Below are 10,278 nucleotides of genomic sequence, written 5' to 3'. Positions count from 1 at the left end.
GGCGTCCACAGGTAGGGGCTAGGGGGGTCAAGTGCCCCCTCTGAAATCAGGGATCGGATCTTAAATTCAGTACAGTTGCGTTGCTATCGGGGTGTGGGCAACCAGCACCCGGGTGCCACCGGCCAGTGGGGTGTCATGATCAAGGTGCTGTCAAGCCCCCCCATCAGTGTAGTCTGACTTTGGGCTCTTTTCCCTGCTCAGTCCAGCAGAGAACTTGGTGGCGCTGTGACAGGAGAAAGGCAAGCTGCAGGCTATCAGAGGTTTTTCCTGCTCGCCCCCATTTCTCCTGTCAGGGAGAAGAGATGGCGGCTCTCACCAGGTTACCCTCCCAGCTTCCTGCCCACTCTGTTCCTTTCCTATTGGCCATAACTGAGTGCCAATCAAAGGAGACTAGGAAAGGAGAGCATCATGGAACATGTAGTCCCAAAGATTGGTGGCCCCATTTTCCACAGGGAGTAAGCTACAGCTCCATCAAGAGAGAGATTGAGAGACTGCATCCTAGAAAAAAGCTGATTGAGAGAGTGAGAATGAGGAGTGTGCTGGGTGGAAGCCAGAGAGAGAGCCACGCTGCCCAGTTCCACCAGAGAGAAAGCCACGCTGCCCAGTGCCAACCAGAGAGAGAGCCACGCTGCCCAGGGCCACCAGAGAGAGAAAGACTGAGCCACTACCAGGGTACAGACATGCTACACTACTGAACAGAGTTGCCCCCAGGGGAACCAGGAGTGAGCGATCGTCCAGCCAGAGGAATCACTACTGTCATTTCGCTGGGTCAGGTAAAAGGGCTTGTTGGCCATTGTCCATTACTTAAAAAGTTCTGTGGACATCCATGGTTGTGGGGATAAGGCCCTTGTCCCCATCAACATGGGGACAAGGTGCTTTGGGGAGCTACCCCATAGCACCCTCCCCATGTTGAGGGCATGTGGCCTGGTATGGTTCAGGAGGAGGAGCGCTCTCTCATCCCCCCTTCTTTTCCTGTGGCCTGCCAGGTTGTGGGCTCGGATAAGGCTCTGGTATGGATTTTTGGGGGGACCTCACACCATTTTTTTTAAAACTTTGCCGTGGAGTTCCCCTTAATATTCATACCATACCCGTTTTTAAAACTTTTTTGCATTGATACCTGTCCCCTGGGGCAGGACCCAAGTCCCCAAACACTTTTTATCACAATAACTTGCATGTAAGCCTATAAAATTACCACTTTTGATTATTCATGTTCGTGTCCCATATATTTTAATCGTGTTCGTGTGTCTGAACAAAATTTTTGCCTTTTCTGCTGCAAACCGACCTGGGGGGTGTTCGGCTCATCCCTACAGAGGATGGGAGAAGCTCTGGTCCGAAAGAAGGTCATGAGGAAGCTAGAAAACAGGAGGTCTTGAGTGGAGAAAAGGACAGTTTGGATAATATTTTGAGATAAGGCTGGTGGTTTAGCTTGGGTAAGCTGTGCATGGCTGTGTATGTTGTTATTAGTATTTAGAATTCTATGTGTTGGGTGTGCAGAAACCAGTGGAGGTATTACCAGTGAGGGTTGGTGTACACTGAGAAACTGGGTGGGTGGATGAGTCTGGAAGGAGCATTCATGATAGACTCAAGGGCGATAGCCTTTGTAGAGGTAGACCACCATGGAGGGAGTTGTGATAGGCAGGGAGCGCAATAACAAGGGCGGACAATGGTTTTGCACAGAGCAATCCCAATCCTCATCTTCTGGGGTCCCCGCCAGTGCTCCTGGCTCCTCCTCTTTGGCGAATGCCCACCATAGGAAGCCTCCACCTGCAAACTCGACCCCTAGCCCTGCCCCCCATCCCTGGTTCATAGGATTTGATTGACAGTAGCAGGAGCCGTGCTATCAATCTGCCCTGTTAGGAAGAAGAGAGTGGAGATAATATATAACGATGATGTCCTCTTGAGCACAGTGCTGGATCGAGAATGGTCTCAGGTAAGTATAAGAGGGGGCTGGGGGGGGATCATGGACACAGAAGGTTTTGTAACTTAATGCAAAGATTACACAACCTTAAGGCTTTAGAACCACTTTAATGTTTACTGCTCACTGCATATGAGACTGCAAAGTATACATTGAACAGGGATGTGCACTTTAGCAGATTTGTGAAAGGATCTCATATTTGCTAAGTGTTCACAAATACATAAGTTCAGGTGAATCTACAACCCAAGCGTGCCAATCATCTTTATAGTGATTACACTGATCTTTTACATTTCCATTTAGTAAATGTCTCCTAATAAACAGCAATGTCCTTGATAGATTACAACTCAAATATAATATTTCTATATTTCTACAATCATAGATAGAAGGCTTCCTAGGCACTCCTGCTTTTTAGGCACATGTAACTGAAGTTAAACATTCATAAGGCTCTCATTCACACTTATGTTTTACATTTACATAATTATGGACAGACTGTCAGACTCTTTATGTGCAGAAGTCTCATTAAATTACACCTGTCATGAGAAAATTATGTAACCTGTCATTGCTAATATTTTCTTTTGAAAATCTTAGTAACCCGGCTGTCATACTGATTTTTTGGTCACTGACCTGGAACAAGTAAAGAGATGAGGGACTCTTTTCTGACATTCATTTATAGTATGCTTGTACTGGATCTGTAATTCAAAAGTACCGAAGTCAAACACAGCCAGGCAAACTGGATTTTCTCTCTCTCATAACAGGTGAAGTTTAAATACGACAAGGAGAAGAGAGAGGGTAAAGGAGTTTTCTCTTCTCTTTGTCGAGTGTTGAAGCTGGATCTCCCGGGGTCCTACTAAAGGAGCAGCAGGAGGATTGCTCTCATGTCTACTTCATATTACTGATAAATTTCCTGTTTTACAGACTGTGGGGTGGATTTGTTAAAACCAGAGGGTGCAAAATCTGGTGCATCTGTGCATTGTAGCTAATCAGCTTCTAACTTCATTTTGTTCAATCATGCTTTGACAACAAATTAACTGGAAGCTGATTGGTTTCTATGCAGAGTTGTACCAGATTTTGCTCTCTCTAGTTTTAGTAAATCAAGTTTATATGAGTTTATATGAAAGACCAACTGCATTCACTCGGGACATTTCTGACATTTAGATTTGAGGACTATTATTTTTGGGACAGTGCATTTTTGTGCCCTTACTTTCTTTATGTATAATTCTTTTGAACTTTAAAAAAGGTCTATAAGATCTTATTGGTAATAAAATATTTAGAATATGACCTTGCATCATCACTATGGGATATTATGGAATTTCATGTCTACATCCAGCTAGTGTGAGAAATATATCCTTATAGCTTTACATGAAATATGTAGCCACACAACATGGACAACATCAGTGTAAATAACAGTGACCTCTTATTCAATGTCTCTATGAGAGCTGGAAGTAAATGAGCTCTCAGATTCTGAGGAGACTTCCTCGTCCCTGCTGTGCTTCTTTCTCTTCTTAGCAGTCTTCTCAGAGTTTGTTTTGTCTTCCTCAATCTCATCCTCATCTGGTACTAAACTGTATTTTGTTCCTTCGAGTTGCATAAAACAGCCATTTGTAAAGTGCCCTTTACATCCACATTTTTTACACACAGTGTTTAGTATAGCCTCCAGTGTTATCTTCTGCTTGCTGTAGTCCTTAAACTCTCCTCTCTTTCGTGCATCCTGTTTCAAGTTACACCACATTGTTTGGATTTATCCTTGGTTGACAACCTTCACAGATAAGAAGATTTTCTGCTTCCCATCTCTTCCCTCATTACCAACATGTACTACTTCTGATGGATGGTCAACATGAGATGACGGCATATGTGTCCTTAATCAAGGCCTTGCTTTGTGCAACATGATAGCAAAAAACTCACCACCGCCCTCTTCTATAGCTGGCTATCATAGTAAGTGAGCTGGTTGATAAGTAGACATGTGCATTCGTTTTCGTCCGAATGCATTTTCGTCCGAATTTCAGCTATTACGTTTTTTTGCTTAGAACTGTCCCTGCACAAAGTGTCATTAATGCAGGAAAAAAAGTCCTTTAAAATCACTCGCAGCTATTATGAATTGTCGGCTCCGTAATACAGAGAACACTCATTGAAAGTCATTGATAAAAAAAAAAAAAAAAAAAAGCGTGGGGGTCCCCCAAATTCAATTACCAGGCCCTTCAGGTCTGGTATGGATATTAAGGGGAACCCTGCCTCAAATTTAAGAAAAAAATTGACGTGGGGTTCCCCCTACATATCCATAACCAGACCCTTCAGGTCTGGTATGGATATTAAGGGGAACCCCGCGTCAAATTTAAAAAAAAAATTACGTGGGGGTTCCCCTAAAAATCCATACCAGACCCTTTATCCGAGCACGCAACCTGGCAGGCCGCAGGAAAAGAGGGGGGGGGCGAGAGATCGGCCCCCCCTCCCTCCTGAACCGTACCAGGCCACATGCCCTCAACATTGGGAGGATGCTTTGGGGGTCTGTGACCCCTCAAAGCACCTTGTCCCCATGTTGATGAGGACAAGGGCCTTATCCCCACAACCGTGGCCGGTGGTTGTGGAGGTCTGCGGGCGGGGGGCTTATCAGAATCTGGAAGCCCCCTTTAACAAGGGGACCCCCAGATCCCCCCCCCCTGTTTGAAATGGTAAGGGGGTACAAAAGTACCCCTACCATTTCACAAAGAAAGTGTAAAAAATTGTTAAATAAGACAAACACACTTTTGAAAAATTCCTTTATTAAAAATAAAAAAAATAAAAAAAAGATTCCTTGCTTTTGCAAATGCGTGCAGACTAAACCCCTGTTTTAGCACACTGTTAGACAGGTTCATTTGGTTGTCTGCTAGCTGGTTGGTAAGTAGGCTTGGGTTTTTTCATGAGCATTCCCGAGTCCTCGTTGTTACTTGCTTTGTGCAACCTGGAATTTTAATAAATGCTCCATAATCTGTGACATTTGCAACCTTGAAGATTTCATATAACTCTGGAACATTATCCATTTTTTGAGTATTGTACAAAATTAATGGCTCTAAAGTACACATACAATTTTTTTCCCATGTTTCAAAGTGTTTTCTAACCCTAGTTCTGAGATACGACTTGCAGCTTGCATTGGCTGTGAGAACTTTCCCAATAGAAGCAATGACAAGAGGAATTTTCTCTGCATTCCTTTCACATAGCTTGTCTTGGAAAAGTGCTCACAGCTGAGACAATTTGCAGTTATGAATCGTCCATCTTTTTGATAGCTGTTGTCTGATCAGCCATGGCAAAAGAGGAGGGGACAGGTCAGACCTTATAACTAGGGTTAGAAAGCACTCAATCCAACAACAGCTATTAGGTAAATTGCTGGTTCATAAATGTAGCTTGTTTTTGCTATATAGAGATAAGCAATGGCAAGAGGAATGCAAAGGCTGTCACACCGCTCTCTCTGCATTCCTCTTGTCATTGCTTGTCTCAGGAAAGTTCTCACAGCTGATAAAAGCTTCAGCTATGATTCAACCATCTTTTTGATAGCTGTTGTTGAATCAGCCACAGCAGGAGGGGAGGGGGGAGTTGGATCTTATAACTTATAACTAAGGCTGGCCATACATGGTCACATTTTGAAAGAATTTTCTTTTGAAAATCAGAAAATTTGTGTGTTTTGTGATCCGATGGTGCCACCACTGATTTCGAAATTCGGCCAACCAAGCCTTTAATTTCACCTCATGTTGCTACAGAAAAGAATTTTCATAGCTGGGAATCTTCTTTTCTTTTCTGGGAATTTTCTTTTCTTGCACATGCGCATTTCTTTTTCAACTATATTTCTCGTACGATTCACCCATCATTGATTAGAAATCGTTAGTTTTTCAAAAAATTTCCAAAATGTCCGATTACTCAAATTTGATTGCCGCATGAAAATTGGCTGCAGCCCACTAATGGTATGAAATACGAATGAAAATTCTTAGACAAGATTTTCGAAAGAAAATTCTTCCGGAATACGACCCATGTATGGCCTGCCTTAGGCTGGCCATACATTATACAATTTTCTTGTATCATTTTCCTTTAGATTTACCAAAACCATATAATATGAGGTCAATCCTAAACACCTTTAATTTGTATGCAATCAGGCAGGCCCTTGCACTACATAGTTGAAGGTCAATCTGAAGGAAATTGAATAAGAAAATTCTATAATGTATTGCCAGCTTTAGGCTAGAAAGCAGTTATAAAAAAATTATAAATGACTACATACACATTGCCTTATATGGGACAGACCTGTAAAATAAACATTATAATGATAGTTCTTCCATAAAATGTGAGCCACCTGAGAAAAAGACTGTACCAAATCTCCTGAAATCATCATGTAGACAATAAGGTAAAAAAAAAAAAAACAATGCAATCCTCAATTTAAAAAACAATACTACAAAATTGTGAGTTTACATAAATTGGAACAATGTATTTGATTAACAATTATTTCCTTTATAAATTGAGAGCTTATTTCAATTTATAGTATTTGTCCTAGCTTGTTTTGTATGTTACTTGACCTACCGAGGGTCTTGCTGGATTAACCCACTGGCTGTCAGAGGGGCCAATAAAAGGAAAAAATTAATAATAATAAAAAAAAAAGCCTTCGAGTAGGTTTTCTGAGTTGTGCTGCTGCCTCTGTTTACAGTGCTGCAAAAGGTACTGCCCATAAGCACTTTACAAAAATATGTACCATTTATTTTCTTTTGTTATTTAAAAGCTTTTTTCCATTTAAAATGTTTTGTTAGAACATCCTTGAACATATACAGAATTACACTTCGTTCTTTCATAAAGTTCTATTTTATTTGTTATAGCACTATATTTGAAAACGTAATTGTTTTTCCTTATTTAATCACTTGGAATTGACATTGGACATCCACTTGTCTATATTGTTATTACAGAGCTACAAATCACATGTCATGGTCCATGAATGTGGTTTCTTTTCATACACAGGAAATAGTGCTGCTCTTATATCATCTTTAAACAAACAGGAGAAAAAGTTGGCTATCAGATAGATTGTATATGCAAAAAAGGTGGAGCGCTAAACAAAATTGCTTTTAATGTGATATAAAAAGTCCAGCTGTAGAAATCACAGATCCGTGTTAAATCTAAGTAAATCCAAAAAACCCTCCACCTCGTGCATGCACTGTCACCACAGGCAATCTAGACTCTTACCAGAGAGCCTGGACCCTTTATTATGAAGGGTCAAACAGGCTTGATGTAATAATCTTTCCTGGGGTCATCAGCTGGAGATATTCAGACCAGTCTCCCTCTACCTCATGATCAGATCAATCATATAAATGAAAGAAATGCCAGATAGTGTAAAATCCCCAAAAACTAATTTAATAAAAGGTAGAAATCACAGATCCGTGATAATGCAGGTAAATCCAAAAAACCCTCCACCTTGTGTGTGCACTGTAACTGTCATCACAGGCAATCTAGACTCTTACCAGAGAGCTTGGACCCTTTATTATGAAGGGTCAAACAGGCTTGATGTAATAATCTTTCCCGGGGTCATCAGCTGGAGATATTCAAACCAGTCTCCCTCCACCTCATGATCAGATCAATCATATAAATGAAAGAGATGCCAGATAGTGTAAAATCCTAAAAAAATAAATTTAATGAAAGGTATTGCATGTACATTGATTCAGATAAAAATAGGAACGTGATAGCAGGAACTGCTCTTTACCCGACCGGTTTCGTCACAAAGAGGACTTATTCCGGAGGCATGCACATTGCCTGGATATTCTATATGGCTGCCTATTTGTATACAATGCTGGTTTTTATCTGAATCAATGTAAGTGCAATACCTTTTAATAAATTAGCTTTTTGGGATTTTATACTACCTGGTGTCTCTTTAATTTATATGATTGATCTGATCATGGGGTGGATGGAGACTGTTTTGGATATCCAGCTAATGCCCTGTTTGATCTGAGGACACATCTCTGTCACAGATCAGCTGCGGAGCTGACCTGTGTCTCACCTTTACTGCAGTGGGTCAGCTGGCATCTGTTGTCCACTGTCTGGTGTTAAGCTCTGTGCACTCTCCAGCTATGGGTGTCGACGCTCTTCACCTGTTGCCTAATATATGATTCCTTCCTGCTACTTCCTGTCCAGCCCCTCTTGTGTTTCTCTATTTAAATTCCTTTCAAACCTGCTACTGGTTGCTTGAGCAATGTTTGTTCCAGCTCCCCTGTGTAACCTGTTTTACCTGACTTCTCGTGTTCTAATCTTCTGTGTACCGACCCGGCTTGTTCTGATTACGTTGTCTGCAGCCCGCCCTGACCTTGGCTCACTACCTGGCTTTCCTTGCTTCGTCCATCCATCCATCCTTGTCTACAGTGTCTTCTGGTACTTCCCTAGCGAGCAGGGTGAACCCGGGGGTCGTGACCTGGGGTCAGCACGCAGCTAAGTCCAAACCTTCGTGAGAGGGTCACTGGCGGAACACCGGCTGACTCTTAGATTCCACGCCCTGGGGGATCCCGTGTCACCTGCTCGCCTGAGGGTTCGCTGTAAGTAGTACCGTGACAATCTCCATCTGATGACCATGGGAAAGCTTGTTACATCAAGCCTGTTTGACCCTTCATAATAAAGGGTCCAGGCTCTCTGGTAAGAGTCTATATTGCCTCTGGGGATGGTGCAGGCATGAGGAGGAGGTTTTTTTTGATTTACCAGCATTATCACGGATCTGTGATTTCTACAGTTGGATTTTTTGTATCACATTATAAGCAATTTTGTTTAGCGCAGCACCTTTTGGTATATACTGTTATTGTGATTATATCTCACTCAACTCACTAGGGGTGCCGTTGGACTATATACTGTAAACTGTAATGATTTTGATCAATATCTATTTTTTTGTATGATTTTTTTTTTCACACATGCCCAGTATTCCTTTTTTTGTATATCAAAAAGATTGGATGAAAAAAAAAAAGAAAACTGTTGTACCTAGTATAGACACATTTTCTGAAACACTCCCAGTTGACATGAAACACTGAGATTGTGCTTTCTCAATTCACTAAAGGTTCTATTACATGGATCTGTTGAAATGGCCAAAGGCACTATTGGAATTGCCACAGGCCAACTTTTATGCATGCAAACATCAGTTCACATACTGTAGATTATTTCACAGGATTTTGCTTTTAAAAACATAACTAGTTCCAGCTTGGCAATAACACTTACATTATCTCACAAAAGTGAGTACACCCCTCACATTTTTGTAAATATTTTATTATATCTTTTCATGAGACAACACTGAAGAAATTACACTTTGCTACAATGTAAAGTACTGAGTGTACAGCTTGTATAACAATGTAAATTTGCTGTCCTCTCAATATAACTCAACACACAGCCATTAATGTCTAAACCCCTGGCAACAAAAGTGAGTACACCCCTAAGTGAAAATGTCCAGATCGGGCCCAATTAGCCATTTTCCCTCCCTTGTCATGTGACTCATTGGTGTTGCAAGGTCTCTGGTGTGAATGGGGAGCAGATGTGTTAAATTTGGTGTTATCGCTCTCACTCTCTAATACTGATCACTAGAAGTTCAACATGGCACCTCATGGCAAAGAACTCTCTGAGAATCTGAAAAAAAGAACTGTTGCTCTACATAAAGATGGCCTAGGCTATAAGATTGCCAAGAACCTGAAACTGAGCTGCAGCATGGTGTCAGGGCTGGGCTCAGCCCTTCCTTCTCTGAGCTGGCTGCTCAGCTGTTGGCTAATTGCCAGCTCCCATCTCTCTCCACAGTTACCCAGCTGTTGATGATCCTGTTAATCAGTCTGGCCTACTTAAGCTGTCCAGACCAGAAGAGATCTGCCTTCGCCTTGGTCATATCACAAGAAACCATCTTCTGCCTTCCTGTTTAAAGACTGGCTTTGCTGACATCCCTTCTGGCTCCAGATCCTGCTTGCTGTTCCACTACCTTGATCCCTGACCTCTGCTTGGCTGACTATCCGTTCCGGTTACTGAACTTTGGCTATGTTTTGACTACGTTTGTTCTTTTTACTTTTATTATTAAACACGTGTGATTTAACTGTACTTCTGTCTCGGTCTGATTTCTTTTTTTTTTTCACAATATACATTTTTATTGAGAAAAAATCAGGTATAAAATAAGTCAGTACTAGAAAAACATTTTGAAGAGAAGAACAAATCCAAACATGACATATAAAGTTCAGTCAAACATACATTTCAGTAGTGACAAATGAGGTGTAACTATTGATAAACAATAAACAATATCTTAGGCGGGGAAATTGAGAAAAGCAGAAAGTGTAAGAACAGTAGATTAGATTAGTAAGATCAAAGAGAGAGTATCAAGAGGTCATAAGAAGGGAGTAAGTGGGTAGGAGGGGATA

General features: G+C 41.5%; 1 pseudogene; it reads right to left on the bottom strand.

Moving 5' to 3' along the window:
• Positions 1-3,329: 3,329 nt before the first annotated feature.
• Positions 3,330-4,929, bottom strand: LOC143961950 (zinc finger CCHC domain-containing protein 17-like; annotated as a pseudogene).
• Between the last annotated feature and the right edge of the window lie 5,349 nt (positions 4,930-10,278).

Source organism: Lithobates pipiens, unplaced genomic scaffold (genome assembly GCF_037356315.1).
Source record: "Lithobates pipiens isolate NorthernLeopardFrog02 unplaced genomic scaffold, aLitPip1_a1.2 Scaffold_8, whole genome shotgun sequence".
In the NCBI taxonomy this organism is placed as follows: domain Eukaryota; kingdom Metazoa; phylum Chordata; class Amphibia; order Anura; family Ranidae; genus Lithobates; species Lithobates pipiens.
This window is presented reverse-complemented; position numbering and strand designations above follow the sequence as displayed.